Consider the following 17,361-nt stretch of genomic DNA (forward strand, 5'->3'; position numbering starts at 1 on the left):
TCATGATATTTTTTATTTCTGTATCTAAATACCTTTTTCGTCGCTTAGAATTGCATATTTTTATCTTCCTCAATTCAGCCCATTGCTGAGGAGTTAATTTATTTCCTGGTCACGTTTCTGCAAAGCACCAATTGACTTTCTGGCCGATCGGCGGCCAGAAAGCTACGTCACAGCCTGCTCGTAGCCAATGCGCATGCGCCGAGTACAATATTAACATGGGGATGTTAGGCGCGCATTCACAATTCGCGCATGCGCATAATTGGGATTCATTTGTTGCCAAGATACAGTTTGACGAATGCGCATTTTCATTAGGGGATGAGAACGTTTGCATGCGCATTTGTACCCGGATCGGCGAGTAGCGCTTGCGCAATAGATGACAATAACGTGAACGAGCTTTTAGCCTACGTATAGAGCGGGTGGGACCACTCTATACGTAATGAATACATAATCCAGGAAGAGGAGAGTGGGAGGAGCAACGGACAGAACGGTAGGGAAATAAATTATACAAATATCAGATATTAGATTGAAGAAAAAAAAAACAAAACAGCGATAATGTTATATTTGGGCTATAGATTGTAATGATATATTGCTATGTGGAAAAATGTACTTTCACTTTAAGTGACGTCATCCAGGATGGCATCCCTCGAATTCCGATTGGCTGATAGGATTCTATCAGCCAATCGGAATTAAGGTAGGAAAAATCTGATTGGCTGATTGAATCAGCCAATTGGATCAGCCAATCCGATTGAACTTGAATCTGATTGGCTGATTCAATCAGCCAATCAGATTTTTCCTACCTTAATTCCGATTATTATAACTGTGTTGGTTATGCAAAATTGGGGAATGGGTAATAAATGGATTATCTAACTTTTTAAACAACAAAAATTCTGGTGTTTACTGTCCCTTTAAAGATCCTAACAATACAGAAGAAAAAGACCCTTTTAATATTGCCTTTATAACAACATTCTCCATCCAGCATAAATAAATCCAAAATATTATTAAAAAACATTGGCATTTAGTAAGAAGTGATCCAATAATTGGACAAAACTGAATCAGCAGCCCAATATAATCTTTAGGAAAGCTAAAAAAATTAAAGTACAGTAAACACCAGAATTTTTCTGGTTTAAAAAGGTAGATAATCCCTTTATTACCCATTTCCCAATTTTGCATAACCAACACAGTTATTATAATATATTTTTTACCTCTGTGATTACCTTGTATCTATGCCTTTGCAAACTGCACCTTTTTTCAGTTCTTTTGACAGACATGCATTTTTAGCCAATCAGTGCTTGCTCTTAGGAGCTTCACGTGCCGGAGCTCAATGTTATCTATATGAAACACATGAACTAACTCTCTCTAGTGGTGAAAAACTGTCAAAATGCTTTCCGATTAGAGGCAGTCTTCAAGGTCTAAGAAATTAGCACATGAACCTCCTAGATTTAGCTTTCAACTAAGAATACCAAGAGAACAAAGCAAAATTGGTAATAAAAGTAAATTGGAAAGTTGTTTAAAATTACATGCCCTATTTAAATCATGAAAGATTTTTTTTTACTTTACTGTCCCTTTAAATTTGTTTTGTAATAAATCTTCTCTTTCTATTTCTCTAACTTTGTTTTTGATGTCAACTTTACTATTTTGATTATATATAGTATAGTTGATATCAAAAATAAAGTTAGAGAAATAGAAGGAGAAGATTTATTACAAAACAAATTTAAAGATCCTAACAATAAAGAAGAAAAAGACCCTTTTAATATTGCCTGTATAACAACATTCTCCACCCAACATAAACAAATCCAAAATATTATTAAAAAACATTCGGCTAGATTACGAGTTGTGCGTTAGGTTAAAAAAGCAGCATTAAGAGGTCCTAACACTGCTTTTTAACGCCCGCTGGTATTACGAGTCTTGAAGGTACAGTTGTACCACTCACTTTTTTGGCCAGACTTGGAAATACCACAAATCCACTTACATAAATTGCGTATCCTCTTTTTTCAATGGGACTTGCATAGCGCCGGTATTACGAGTCTGACAAAAAGTGAGCAGTAGACCCTCTCCTGTCAAGACTGGTACCTCATTTTAAAGTCAGTAGTTAAGAGTTTTACACTACAACACCGTAGCATAAAACTCTTAACTAGTGCTAAAAAGTACACTAACACCCATAAACTACCTATTAACCCCTAAACTGAGGCCCTCCCACATCGCAAACACTAAAATACATTTTTTAACCCCTAATCTGCCAAACCGGACATCGCCGCCACTATAATAAATATATTAACCCCTAAACCGCCGCACTCCCGCCTTGCAAACATTAGTTAAATATTATTAACCCCTAATCGCCGACACCTACCTACATTTATTAACCCCTAATCTGCCGCAGCTATCGTCACCGCCACTATACTAAAGTTATTAACCCCTAACCCTAACCTCCCTAACTTAAATATAATTTAAATAAATCTAAATAAAAATTACTATAATTAACTAAATTATTCCTATTTAAAATTAAATACTTACCTATAAAATAAACCCTAAGATAGCTACAATATAACTAATAGTTACATTGTAGCTAGCTTAGGATTTATTTTTATTTAACAGGCAAGTTTGTATTTATTTTAACTAGGTAGAATAGTTATTAAATAGTTAACTATTTAATAACTACCTAGCTAAAATAAATACAAAAGTACCTGTAAAATAGAATCTAACCTAAGTTACACTGACACCTAACACTACACTATAATTAAAATTTTCCCTAAATTAAATACAATTAAATAACATTAGCTAAATTGCAGAAAATAATAATAATAAAAAATTAAACTAATTACACCTAATCTAATCTCCCTAACAAAATAAAAAGCCCCCCCCCAAAATAAAAAAGCCCTACCCTACACTAAATTACAAATAGCCCTTAAAAGGGCCTTTTGCGGGGCATTGCCCCAAAGTAATCAGCTCTTTTACCTGTAAAAAAAAATATTTTGGGGGGATTTTTTATTTTGTTAGGGGGATTAGATTAGGTGTAATTAGTATTAAAATCTTGTAATTTGTTCATTCATTATTTTCTGTAATTTATTGTTTGTTTGTTTTTGTATTTTAGCTAATTTAATTTAATTGAATTTAATTTATGGAAATAATTTAATTATAGTGTAGTGTTAGGTGTAATTGTAACTTAGTTTAGGTTTTATTTTACAGGTACTTTTGTATTTATTTTATCTAGGTGTTAGGTTTAAGGTTAGACTTAGGTTTAGGGGTTAGTAACTTTAATATAGTGGCGGTGACATTGGGGCAGCAGATTAGGGGTTAATAAATGTACGTAGGTGTCGGCAATGTTAGGGCTGTTAGATTAGAGGTTAATAATATTTAACTAATGTTTGCGAGGCGGGAGTGCGGCGGTTTAGGGGTTAATATGTTTATTATAGTGGCAGGAATGTTGGGGGCGGCAGATTAGGGGTTAAAAAGTGTAGGTAGGTGGCGGCCACATTGGGGGCAGCAGAGTAGGGGTTAATAAATATAATGTAGGTGTCGGCGATGTTGGGGGCAGCAGATTAGGGGTTAATAAGTATAATGTAGGTGGCGGCGGTGTCCAGAGCGGCAGATTAGGGGTTAATAATTATAATGTAGGTGTCGGCGATGTCGGGGACGGCATATTAGGGGTTAATAAGTATACGATTAGGGGTGTTTAGACTCGGGTTTCATGTTAGGGTGTTAGGTGTAGACATAAATTGAATTTCCCCATAGGAATCAATGGGGCTGGGGTAAGGAGTTTTACGCTGCTTTTTGCAGGGGTTAGACTTTTTTCAGCCGGCTCTCCCCGTTGATTCCTATGGGGAAATTGTGCACAGGCACGTTACACCAGCTCACCGCTAACGTAAGCAGCGCTGGTATTGGAGTGCGGTGATGAGCAAAATTTTGCTCAACACTCACTTCTTGTCTGGTTTGTAAAAACCCGTAATACCATTGCTGTCTGTAAGTGAGCAGTGAGCATAAACTGCTCATTAGTAGTGATGTAGTGAACATAAAATTTTGCGTTCGCGCATTGCGAACCTGAACTTCCGCAAAAGTTTGCGAATCGGCGAAGCGGGCAAACCGCCATTGACTTCAATAGGCAGGCGAATTTTAAAACCCACAGGGACTCTTTCTGGCCACAATAGTGATGGAAAAGTTGTTTCTAGGGGACTAACACCTGGACTGTGGCATGCCGGAGGGGGATCCATGGCAAAACTCCCACGGAAAATTACATAGTTGATGCAGAGTCTGGTTTTAATCCATAAAGGGCATAAATCACCTAACAATCCTAAATTGTTTGGAATAATGTGCTTTAAAACATCAGGTATGATGTTGTATCGATCAGTTAGTGTAAGGGTTATGCCCGCTTCACAGTGACATACCAAACTTCACGTTTAATGCACCGCAAACAACCGCAAACAGTCTATTTGCACAACCGCAAACTCCCCATTTGCCCAAGGTTGGATACCAAGCTAGCCATGTCTCGTTCCTTGTCCTCACTGATGTCATTGAAGGTCTCTTCCTCCACCCAGCCACGTACAACACCAAGGGTCCCCAAAAGGTGACAACAAGCCCCCTGGGACGCCTGCTGTGTTTGGTCTTCCACCTCCTCAAAGCCACCTTCCTCTTCTGACTCCTCTTCTTCAGACTCCTCTCTCTGCTTTGCCTCTCTCTGCAATATTATAAGTTGTGTTAAGTAGTACTATTCCTATTAGTTTAATCCCTGTTATGTCCCCTATCAGGGGACGTGCATATGGCATGGATTTTAGGAACCGGGAGATGGAAAATGATGCTTGGTCGGTCCTCCTACTTCAAATTTGGGGCACTGCGCGTGCAATATACTGTTCCACCAGATATGAGTGGTGTGTTAAGTAGTACTATTCTGATCAGTTTAATCCCTGTTACATCCCCTATCAGGGGACATGTATATGGCATGGATTTTAGGAACCGGGAGATGGAAAAAGATGCTTGGTCGGTCCTCCTACTTCAAATTTGGGGCACTGCGTGTGCAATCTACTGTGCCACCAGATATGAGTGGTGTGTTAAGTAGTACTATTCTGATCAGTTTAATCCAAGTTACGTCTCCCAACAGGGGACGTGTATATGGCATGGATTTTAGGAACCGGGAGATGGAAAAAGATGCTTGGTCGGTCCTCATACTTCAAATTTGGGGCACTGCACGTGCAATCTACTGTTCCACCAGATATGAGTGGTGTATTAAGTAGTAATATTCTGCTTTGTTTAATTACTGTTACGTCCCCAATCAGGGGACGAGTATATGGCATGGATTTTAGGAACCGGGAGATGGAAAAAGATGCTTGGTCGGTCCTCCTACTTCAAATTTGGGTCACTGCGCATGCAATCTACTGTGCCACCAGATATGAGTGGTGTGTTAAGTAGTACTATTCTGATCAGTTTAATCCCTGTTATGTGCCTTTTTTATTGGTTTGGTTTTTGAAGTCACAGTGCAGCACCAGAGGCCAGAAAAATTAGGCATGTACACATGCCTGAAAAATTAGGTATTGTTGCAGCCGCTGCTATAGCAGCGGCCAGAAAAATTGATGTTTGTTTCCCAGACAGAAAGTGCCCTAAAACATTGCTGCTTGAACCCTAGTTGTTGGCGGATAAGTCACGCAAGTCATCCGGCATTCAGAGATAAAATACAGCAGTGTGTGGACCTTTTTTAGCGCAAAGCAGCTCATTTCATCAGCCTTTTTTAGTCAAATGCATCGCCCAATGTCAGTCCCTTCGGGATCCATCCCTCATTCATCTTAATAAAGGTGAGGTAATCTAGACTTTTTTGACCTAGGCGACTTCTCTTCTCAGTGACAATACCTCCTGCTGCACTGAATGTCCTTTCTGACAGGACACTTGAAGCGGGGCAGGCCAGAAGTTCTATCACAAATTAGGATAGCTCAGGCCTCAGGTCAAGCCTGCACACCCAGTAGTCAAGGGGTTCTTCGCTCCTCAGAGTGTCGAGATCTGCAGTTAAGGTGAGGTAGTCTGCTACCTGTCGGTCGAGTTGTTCTCTGAGGGTGGACTCCGAAGGGCTGTGGCGATGCATAGGACTTAAAAAGCTCTGCATGTCCTCCATCAACAACACGTCTGTAAAGCATCCTGTCCTTGCCGGCGTGGTCGTGGGAGGAGGATGATTACTTTCACCTCTTCCCCTGTTAGATTCCTGTTGTGCTGTGACATCACCCTTATACGCTGTGTAAAGCATACTTTTTAATTTCTTTTGGAACTGTTGCATCCTTTCCGACTTGCGGTAATTCGGTAACATTTCAGGCACTTTATGCTTATACCTGGGGTCTAGTAGCGTGGACACCCAGTACATGTCGTTCTCCTTCAGCTTTTTTATACAAGGGTCCCTCAACAGGCACAACAGCATGAAAGACCCCATTTGCACAAGGTTGGATGCCGAGCTACTCATGTCCTGTTCCTCATCCTCAGTGATCACACTGAAGGTATCTTCTTACCCCCAGCCACGTACAACACCATGGGTACCAGATAGGTGACAACGAGCACCCTGGGATGCCTGTTGTGGTTGGTCTTCCTCCTCCTCCTCAAAGCCACATTCCTCCTCTGACTCCTCTTCCTCACAATCCTCTTCCAGCGTTGCAGCTGGTCCAGCAAGAGATGCTGATAAGGCTGTTTCTGGTGGTGATGGTGACCACAACTCTTCCTCTTCACACTCATCTACGGCCTGATCCAGCACTCTTCGCAGGGCACGCTCCAGGAAGAAAACAAATGGTATGATGTTGCTGATCGTGCTTTCGGTGCAACTGACTAGGTTTGTCACCTCCTCAAAAGGACGCATGAGCCTACAGGCATTGCGCATAAGCGTCCAGTAACGTGGCAAAAAATTCCCATCTCCGCAGAGGCTGTCCTTGCACCCCGGCCATAAAAATAGTCGTTAACGGCTTTTTCTTGTTGGAGCAGGCGGTCGAACATTAGGAGTGTTGAATTCCAACGTGTCGGGCTGTCGCAAATCAAGCACCTCACTGGCATGTTGTTTCGCCGCTGGATATCTGAAAAGTGCGCCATGGCCGTGTAGGAAAACCTGAAATGGCCACACACCTTCCTGGCCTGCTTCAGGATGTCCTGTAAGCCTGGGTACTTATGCACAAAGCGTTGTACGATCAGATTACACACATGTGCCATGCACGGCACATGTGTCAACTTCGCCAATTCAATGCCGCCACCAAATTGCTTCCGTTGTCACTAACCACTTTGCCGATCTCCAGTTGGTGCGGAGTCAGCCACTGATCCACCTGTGCGTTCAGGGCGGACAGGAGTGCTGGTCCGGTGTAACTCTCTGCTTTCAGGCAAGTCAACCCCAAGACGGCGTGACACTGCCGTATCTGGGATGTGGAATAGTACCTGGGGAGCTGGGGGGTGCCGTTGATGTGGAGCAAGATGCAGCAGCAGAAGAGGACTCAGCCGAGGAGGTTATGGAAGAGGATGGAGTAGGAGGAGTAGAGGAGGTGGCAGCAGGCCTGCCTGCAAGTCATGGCGGTGTCACCAACTCCTCTGCAGAGCCACGCATTCCATGCTTGGCAGCCATCAGCAGGTTTACTCAATGCGCAGTGTAGGTGATATACCTGCCCTGACCATGCTTTGCAGACCAGGTATCAGTGGTCAGATGGACCCTTGCCCCAACACTGTGTGCCAGACATGCCATTTGCACAATCGAGTACAGGTTGGGGATTGCCTTTTGTGCAAAGAAATTTCAGCCGGGTACCTTCCACTGCGGTGTCCCAATAGCTACAATTTATTTGAACACCTCAGACTCCACCAGCTTGTATGGTAAAAGCTGGTGGGCTAAGAGTTCAGACAAGCCAGCTGTCAGACGCCGGACAAGGGGGTGACTTTGTGACATTGGCTTCTTACGCTCAAACATGTCCTTGAGAGACACCTGACTGTGGGCTGGTTATGAGCAGGAACTGCTCAAGGCGATAGATGGAGTGGCGGATGGTTGAGAGGGGGCAAGGAGGACAGCAGTGGTTGACATGGCTGAAGATGCTGGACCAGGAGGAGGATGGCGGCTTTGAATTTATGTGCTGCTTGTACTCATGTGTTGATCCCATAGGCGTTTGTGATGTGCGATCATGTGCCTTCGCAAATGAGTTGTACCTAGGTGGGTGTTGGACTTCCCAAGACTCAGTTTCTTTTGCAAATGGCATTGCTGTTTTCAGAAGCAGACACACACAAAAAATGCCACACTGCTGAGCTCCGCGATGACGGCATTCTGATGGTGGCAACAGCATGCGTTGATTGGCGTGCTGTCTGGCTGACCCCGGGTGCCGATGCATGCTGTCTGACTGTGCCGCAAGCTCCTTGCGACGACCTCCCCCTGCTTCCAACTCTTCTCCTCCTCCTCCTCCTCCTCTCTGTCTCCCCATCTGAACTTTCCCCCTGTTCTTCTTTTCTTTTAGTGGGCATCCACGTGACATCCACGGACGCATCGTCATCATCAAACGCTTCACTTGTATCTGACAACTCAACAAAGGAAGCAGCAGCGGGTACAACATAATCATCATCACACCGTACGTCCATGTATGTAATGCTGTCTGACTGAGACATATCACTGTTATCTACATCCTCTGTCAATTATGGTTGCACATCATTCATTTCTTCCAACTGATGTGTAAATAACTCCTCTGACAGATCAAGTGAAGCGGCTGTGGTGCTAGTGTTGGTGGTGGCGGCAGGCGGGCGACTGGTAACTTGAGAGGTGCCCGAAGCTAAGCTGGAGGAGGATGGTGCGTCAAGGTTCCGAGCGGAAGCTGTAGAAGATTGGGTGTCCTGTGTTAAAAAGTCAACTATGTCCTCAGAACTTTTCGAGTTCATGGTACGTGGCCTCTGAACACTGGGAATTATTCTAGGGCCAAAGGGAATCACAGCACAACAACGGCACCTGCGGAGTGGCCTGCTTCTGTCTGTCATTTTTTTTAAATGTACACTTACACTACTATTAAACAAGATATGAGTGGTGGCACTGGGCAAGTGGGCACAGTATACGCTGTGAGCCTGACACAAAAAAGTAGACTGATGTTTGACAGTCCAAAAAGTTTTTATTTTTTTAAATGTACACTTACACTACTATTAAACAAGATATGAGTGGTGCCACTGGGCAAGTGGGCACAGTATACATTGTGAGCCTGACAAAAAAAAAAGACTGATGTTTCACAGTCCAAAAAGTTTTTTTTGTTTTTAAATGTATACTTACACTACTATTAAACAAGATATGAGTGGTGGCACTGGGCAAGTGGGCACAGTATACGCTGTGAGCCTGACACAAAAAAAGCAGACTGATGTTTCACAGTCCAAAATTATTATTTTTTTAAATGTACACTTACACTACTATTAAACAAGATATGAGTGGTGCCACTAGGCAAGTGGTTACAGTAAACGCTGTGAGCCTGACACGAAAAAGCAGACTGATGTTTCACAGTCCAAAAAGTTTTTTTTTTGTTTCTAAATGTACACTTACACTACTATTAAACAAGATATGGGTGGTGGCACTGGGCAAGTGGGCACAGTATGCGCTGTGAGCCTGACACAAAAAAGCAGACTGATGTTTCACATTTAAAAAAGTTTTTTTTTTTAAATGTACACTTACACTACTATTGAACAAGATATAAGTGGTGCCACTGGGCAAGTGGGCACAGTATACGCTGTGAGCCTGACACAAAATAGCAGACTGATGTTTCACAGTCCAAAAAGTTTTTTTTTTAAAATGTACACTTACAATACTATTAAAAAATATATGAGTGGTGCCACTGGGCAAGTGGGCACAGTATACGCTGTGAGCCTGACACAAAAAAGCAGACTGATATTTCACAGTCCAAAAAGTTTTTTTTTTTTTTTTTAAATGTACACTTACACTACTATTAAACAAGATATGAGTGGTCCCCCTGGGCAAGTGGGCACAGTGTACGCTGTGAGCCTGACACAAAAAAGCAGACTGATGTTTTACAGTCCAAAAAGTTTTTTTTGTTTTTAAATGTACACTTACACTACTATTAAACAAGATATGAGTGGTGGCACTGGGCAAGTGGGCACAGTATACGCTGTGAGCCTGACACAAAAAGCAGACTGATGTTTCACAGTCAAAAAAGTTTTTTGTTTTTTTAAATGTACACTTACACTACTATTAAACAAGATATGAGTGGTGGCACTGGGCAAAGAGGCACAGTACACGCAGTGAGCTTGACACAAAAAAGCAGACTGATGTTTCACAGCCCAAAAAGTTTTTTTTTTTTTTTAAATGTACACTTACACTACTATTAAAAAAGATATGAGAGGTGCCACTGGGCAAGTGGGCACAGTATCCGCTGTGAGTCTGACACAAAAAAGCAGACTGATGTTTCACAGTCCAAAAAGTTTTTTTTTCTTCCTAAATATACACTTACACTACTATTAAACAAGATATGAGTGGTGGCACTGGGCAAGTGGGCACAGTATACTCTGCGAGCCTGACACAAAAAAGCAGACTGATGTTTCAAAGTCCAAAAAGTTTTTTTTTCTTTCTAAATGTACACTTACACTACTATTAAACAAGATATGAGTGGTGGCACTGGGCAAGTGGGCACAGTATACGCTGTGAGCCTGACACAAAAAAGCAGACTGATGTTTCAAAGTCCAAAAAGTTTTTTTTGTTTTTAAATGTACACTTACACTACTATTAAATAAGATATGAGTGGTATACCTGGGCAAGTGGGCACAGTATACGCTGTGAGCCTGACACAAAAAAGCAGACAGATGTTTCACAGTCCAAAAAGTTTTTTTTTTAAAATGTACATTTACACTACTATTAAACAAGATATGAATGGTCACACTGGGCAAGTGGGCACAGTATACGCTGTGAGCCTGACACAAAAAAGCAGACTGATATTTCATAGTCCAAAAAGTTTTTTTTTCTTTCTAAATGTACACTTACACTACTATTAAACAAGATATGAGTGGTGGCACTGGGCAAGTGGGCACAGTATACGCTGTGAGCTTAATACAAAAAAGAAGACTGATGTTTCAAAGTCCAAAAAGTTTTTTTTGTTTTTAAATGTACACTTACACTACTATTAAACAAGATATGAGTGGTGGCACTGAGCAAGTGGGCACAGTATACGCTGTGAGCCTCACACAAAAAGGCAGACTGATGTTTCACAGTCAAAAATGTTTGTTTTTTTTTTTAAATGTATACTTACACTACCATTGAACAAGATATTAGTGGTGTCACTGGGCAAGTGGGCACAGTATACGCTTTGAGTCTGACACAAAAAAGCAGACTGATGTTTCACAGTCCAAAAAGTTTTTTTTGTTTTTAAATGTACACTTACACTACTATTAAACAAGATATGAGTGGTGGCACTGGGCAAGTGGGCACAGTATACGCTGTGAGCCTGACACAAAAAAGCAGACTGATGTTTCACAGTCCAAAAAGTTTTTTATGTTTTTAAATGTACACTTACACTACTATTAAACAAGATATGAGTGATGGCACTGGGCAAGTGGGCACAGTATACGCTGTGAGCCTGACACAAAATAGCAGACTGATGTTTCACAGTCCAAAAAGTTGTTTTTTTTAAAATGTAAACTTACAATACTATTAAAAAAGATATGAGTGGTGCCACTGGGCAAGTGGGCACAGTATACGCTGTGAGACTGACACAAAAAAGCAGACTGATGTTTCACAGTCCAAAAAGTTTTTTTTGTTTTTAAATGTACACTTACACTACTATTAAACAAGATATGAGTGGTGGCACTGGGCAAGTGGGCACAGTATACGCTGTGAGCTTGACACAAAAAAGAAGACTGATGTTTCAAAGTCCAAAAAGTTTTTTTTGTTTTTAAATGTACACTTACACTACTATTAAACAAGATATGAGTGGTGGCACTGAGCAAGTGGGCACAGTATACGCTGTGAGCCTCACACAAAAAGGCAGACTGATGTTTCACAGTCAAAAATGTTTTTTTTTTTTTTTAAATGTACACTTACACTACTATTAAACAAGATATGAGTGGTGGCACTGGGCAAGTGGGCACAGTATACGCTGTGAGCTTGACACAAAAAAGAAGACTGATGTTTCAAAGTCCAAAAAGTTTTTTTTGTTTTTAAATATACACTTACACTACTATTAAACAAGATATGAGTGGTGGCACTGAGCAAGTGGGCACAGTATACGCTGTGAGCCTCACACAAAAAGGCAGACTGATGTTTCACAGTCAAAAATGTTTTTTTTTTTTTTAAATGTATACTTACACTACTATTAAACAAGATATGAGTGGTGGCACTGGGCAAGTGGGCACAGTATACGCTGTGAGCCTGACACAAAAAAAGCAGACTGATGTTTCACAGTCCAAATTTTTTTTTTTTTTTAAATGTACACTTACACTACCATTGAACAAGATATGAGTGGTGCCACTGGGCAAGTGGGCACAGTATACGCTTTGAGTCTGACACAAAAAAGCAGACTGATGTTTCACAGTCCAAAAAGTTTTTTTTTTAAATGTACACTTACACTACTATTAAACAAGATATGAATGGTGGCACTGGGCAAGTGGGCACAGTATACGCTGTGAGCCTGACACAAAAAAAGCAGACTGATTTTTCACAGTCCAAATTTTTGTTTTTGTTTTTAAATGTACACTTACACTACTATTAAACAAGATATGAGTTGTGCCACTGGGCAAGTGGGCACAGTATACGCTGTGAGCCTGACACAAAAAAGCAGACTGATGTTTCACAGTCCAAAATTATTATTTTTTTAAATGTACACTTACACTACTATTAAACAAGATATGAGTGGTGCCACTAGGCAAGTGGTTACAGTAAACGCTGTGAGCCTGACACGAAAAAGCAGACTGATGTTTCACAGTCCAAAAAGTTTTTTTTTTGTTTCTAAATGTACACTTACACTACTATTAAACAAGATATGGGTGGTGGCACTGGGCAAGTGGGCACAGTATGCGCTGTGAGCCTGACACAAAAAAGCAGACTGATGTTTCACATTTAAAAAAGTTTTTTTTTTTAAATGTACACTTACACTACTATTGAACAAGATATAAGTGGTGCCACTGGGCAAGTGGGCACAGTATACGCTGTGAGCCTGACACAAAATAGCAGACTGATGTTTCACAGTCCAAAAAGTTTTTTTTTTAAAATGTACACTTACAATACTATTAAAAAATATATGAGTGGTGCCACTGGGCAAGTGGGCACAGTATACGCTGTGAGCCTGACACAAAAAAGCAGACTGATATTTCACAGTCCAAAAAGTTTTTTTGTTTTTTTTTAAATGTACACTTACACTACTATTAAACAAGATATGAGTGGTCCCCCTGGGCAAGTGGGCACAGTGTACGCTGTGAGCCTGACACAAAAAAGCAGACTGATGTTTTACAGTCCAAAAAGTTTTTTTTGTTTTTAAATGTACACTTACACTACTATTAAACAAGATATGAGTGGTGGCACTGGGCAAGTGGGCACAGTATACGCTGTGAGCCTGACACAAAAAGCAGACTGATGTTTCACAGTCAAAAAAGTTTTTTGTTTTTTTAAATGTACACTTACACTACTATTAAACAAGATATGAGTGGTGGCACTGGGCAAAGAGGCACAGTACACGCAGTGAGCTTGACACAAAAAAGCAGACTGATGTTTCACAGCCCAAAAAGTTTTTTGTTTTTTTTAAATGTACACTTACACTACTATTAAAAAAGATATGAGTGGTGCCACTGGGCAAGTGGGCACAGTATCCGCTGTGAGTCTGACACAAAAAAGCAGACTGATGTTTCACAGTCCAAAAAGTTTTTTTTTCTTCCTAAATATACACTTACACTACTATTAAACAAGATATGAGTGGTGGCACTGGGCAAGTGGGCACAGTATACTCTGCGAGCCTGACACAAAAAAGCAGACTGATGTTTCAAAGTCCAAAAAGTTTTTTTTTCTTTCTAAATGTACACTTACACTACTATTAAACAAGATATGAGTGGTGGCACTGGGCAAGTGGGCACAGTATACGCTGTGAGCCTGACACAAAAAAGCAGACTGATGTTTCAAAGTCCAAAAAGTTTTTTTTGTTTTTAAATGTACACTTACACTACTATTAAATAAGATATGAGTGGTATACCTGGGCAAGTGGGCACAGTATACGCTGTGAGCCTGACACAAAAAAGCAGACAGATGTTTCACAGTCCAAAAAGTTTTTTTTTTAAAATGTACATTTACACTACTATTAAACAAGATATGAATGGTCACACTGGGCAAGTGGGCACAGTATACGCTGTGAGCCTGACACAAAAAAGCAGACTGATATTTCATAGTCCAAAAAGTTTTTTTTTCTTTCTAAATGTACACTTACACTACTATTAAACAAGATATGAGTGGTGGCACTGGGCAAGTGGGCACAGTATACGCTGTGAGCTTAATACAAAAAAGAAGACTGATGTTTCAAAGTCCAAAAAGTTTTTTTTGTTTTTAAATGTACACTTACACTACTATTAAACAAGATATGAGTGGTGGCACTGAGCAAGTGGGCACAGTATACGCTGTGAGCCTCACACAAAAAGGCAGACTGATGTTTCACAGTCAAAAATGTTTTTTTTTTTTTTAAATGTATACTTACACTACCATTGAACAAGATATTAGTGGTGTCACTGGGCAAGTGGGCACAGTATACGCTTTGAGTCTGACACAAAAAAGCAGACTGATGTTTCACAGTCCAAAAAGTTTTTTTTGTTTTTAAATGTACACTTACACTACTATTAAACAAGATATGAGTGGTGGCACTGGGCAAGTGGGCACAGTATACGCTGTGAGCCTGACACAAAAAAGCAGACTGATGTTTCACAGTCCAAAAAGTTTTTTATGTTTTTAAATGTACACTTACACTACTATTAAACAAGATATGAGTGATGGCACTGGGCAAGTGGGCACAGTATACGCTGTGAGCCTGACACAAAATAGCAGACTGATGTTTCACAGTCCAAAAAGTTGTTTTTTTTAAAATGTAAACTTACAATACTATTAAAAAAGATATGAGTGGTGCCACTGGGCAAGTGGGCACAGTATACGCTGTGAGACTGACACAAAAAAGCAGACTGATGTTTCACAGTCCAAAAAGTTTTTTTTGTTTTTAAATGTACACTTACACTACTATTAAACAAGATATGAGTGGTGGCACTGGGCAAGTGGGCACAGTATACGCTGTGAGCTTGACACAAAAAAGAAGACTGATGTTTCAAAGTCCAAAAAGTTTTTTTTGTTTTTAAATGTACACTTACACTACTATTAAACAAGATATGAGTGGTGGCACTGAGCAAGTGGGCACAGTATACGCTGTGAGCCTCACACAAAAAGGCAGACTGATGTTTCACAGTCAAAAATGTTTTTTTTTTTTTTAAATGTACACTTACACTACTATTAAACAAGATATGAGTGGTGGCACTGGGCAAGTGGGCACAGTATACGCTGTGAGCTTGACACAAAAAAGAAGACTGATTTTTCAAAGTCCAAAAAGTTTTTTTTGTTTTTAAATATACACTTACACTACTATTAAACAAGATATGAGTGGTGGCACTGAGCAAGTGGGCACAGTATACGCTGTGAGCCTCACACAAAAAGGCAGACTGATGTTTCACAGTCAAAAATGTTTTTTTTTTTTTTAAATGTATACTTACACTACTATTAAACAAGATATGAGTGGTGGCACTGGGCAAGTGGGCACAGTATACGCTGTGAGCCTGACACAAAAAAAGCAGACTGATGTTTCACAGTCCAAATTTTTTTTTTTTTTTAAATGTACACTTACACTACCATTGAACAAGATATGAGTGGTGCCACTGGGCAAGTGGGCACAGTATACGCATACAGGCCCATTTATCAAGCTCCGTATGGAGCTTGAAGGGCCGTGTTTCTGGCGAGTCTTCAGACTCGCCAGAAACACAACTTATGAAGCAGCGGTCAAAAGACCGCTGCTCCATAACCCTGTCCGCCTGCTCTGAACAGGCGGACAGGAATCGCCAGACATCAACCCGAGCCTGACACAAAAAAGCAGACTGATATTTCACAGTCCAAAAAGTTTTTTTTCTTTCTAAATGTACACTTACACTACTTTTAAACAAGATATGAGTGGTGGCACTTGGGGAAGTGGGCACAGTATACGCTGTGAGCCTGACACAAAAAAGCAGACTGATGTTTCACAGTCCAAAAAGTTTTTTTTGTTTTTAAATGTACACTTACACTACAATTGAACAAGATATGAGTGGTGCTACTGGGCAAGTGGGCACAGTATACGCTTTGAGCCTGACACAAAAAAGCAGACTGATGTTTCACAGTCCAAAAAGTTTTTTTTGTTTTTAAATGTACACTTACACTACTATTAAACAAGATATGAGTTGTGGCACTGGGCAAGTGGGCACAGTATACGCTGTGAGCCTGAGACAAAAAAGCAGACTGATGTTTCACAGTCCAAAAAGTTGTTTTTTTTTAAATGTACTCTTACACTACTATTAAACAAGATATGACTGGTGTCACTGTGCAAGTGGGCACAGTATATGCCTTGAGCCTGACACAAAAAAGCAGACTGATGATTCACAATCAAAAATGTTTTTTTTTTGTTTTTTTTTGTAAATGTACACTTACACTACTATTAAACAAGATATGAGTGGTGGCACTGGGCAAGTGGGCACATTATATGCTGTGAGCCTGACACAAAAAAGCAGACTGATATTTCACAGTTAAAAAAAGTTTTGTTTTTTTTAAATGTACACTTACACTACTATTAAACAAGATATGAGTAGTGGCACTGGGCAAATGGGCACATTATATGCTGTGAGCCTGACACAAAAAAGCAGACTGATGTTTCACAGTCAAAAAAGTTTTTTTTGTTTTTAAATGTACACTTACACTACTATTAAACAAGATATGACTGGTGCCACTGTGCAAGTGGGCACAGTATACGCTGTGAGCCTGACACAAAAAAGCAGACTGATGTTTCACAGTCAAAAAACATTTTTTTGTTTTTAAATGTTCACTTACACTACTATTAAACAAGATATGAGTGGTGGCACTGGGCAAATGGGCACATTATATGCTGTGAGCCTGACACAAAAAAGCAGACTGATGTTTCACAGTCAAAAAAGTTTTTTTTTTTTTAAATGTACACTTAAACTACTATTAAACAAGATCTGAGTGGTGGCACTGGGCAAGTGGGCACAGTATACACTGTGAGCCTGACACAAAAAAGCAGACTGATGTTTCACAGTCCAAATATTTTTTTTTTTAAATGTACACTTACACTACTATTAAACAAGATATGAGTTGTGCCACTGGGCAAGTGGGCACAGTATACGCTG

This window comes from Bombina bombina, chromosome 2, assembly GCF_027579735.1.
Source record: "Bombina bombina isolate aBomBom1 chromosome 2, aBomBom1.pri, whole genome shotgun sequence".
In the NCBI taxonomy this organism is placed as follows: domain Eukaryota; kingdom Metazoa; phylum Chordata; class Amphibia; order Anura; family Bombinatoridae; genus Bombina; species Bombina bombina.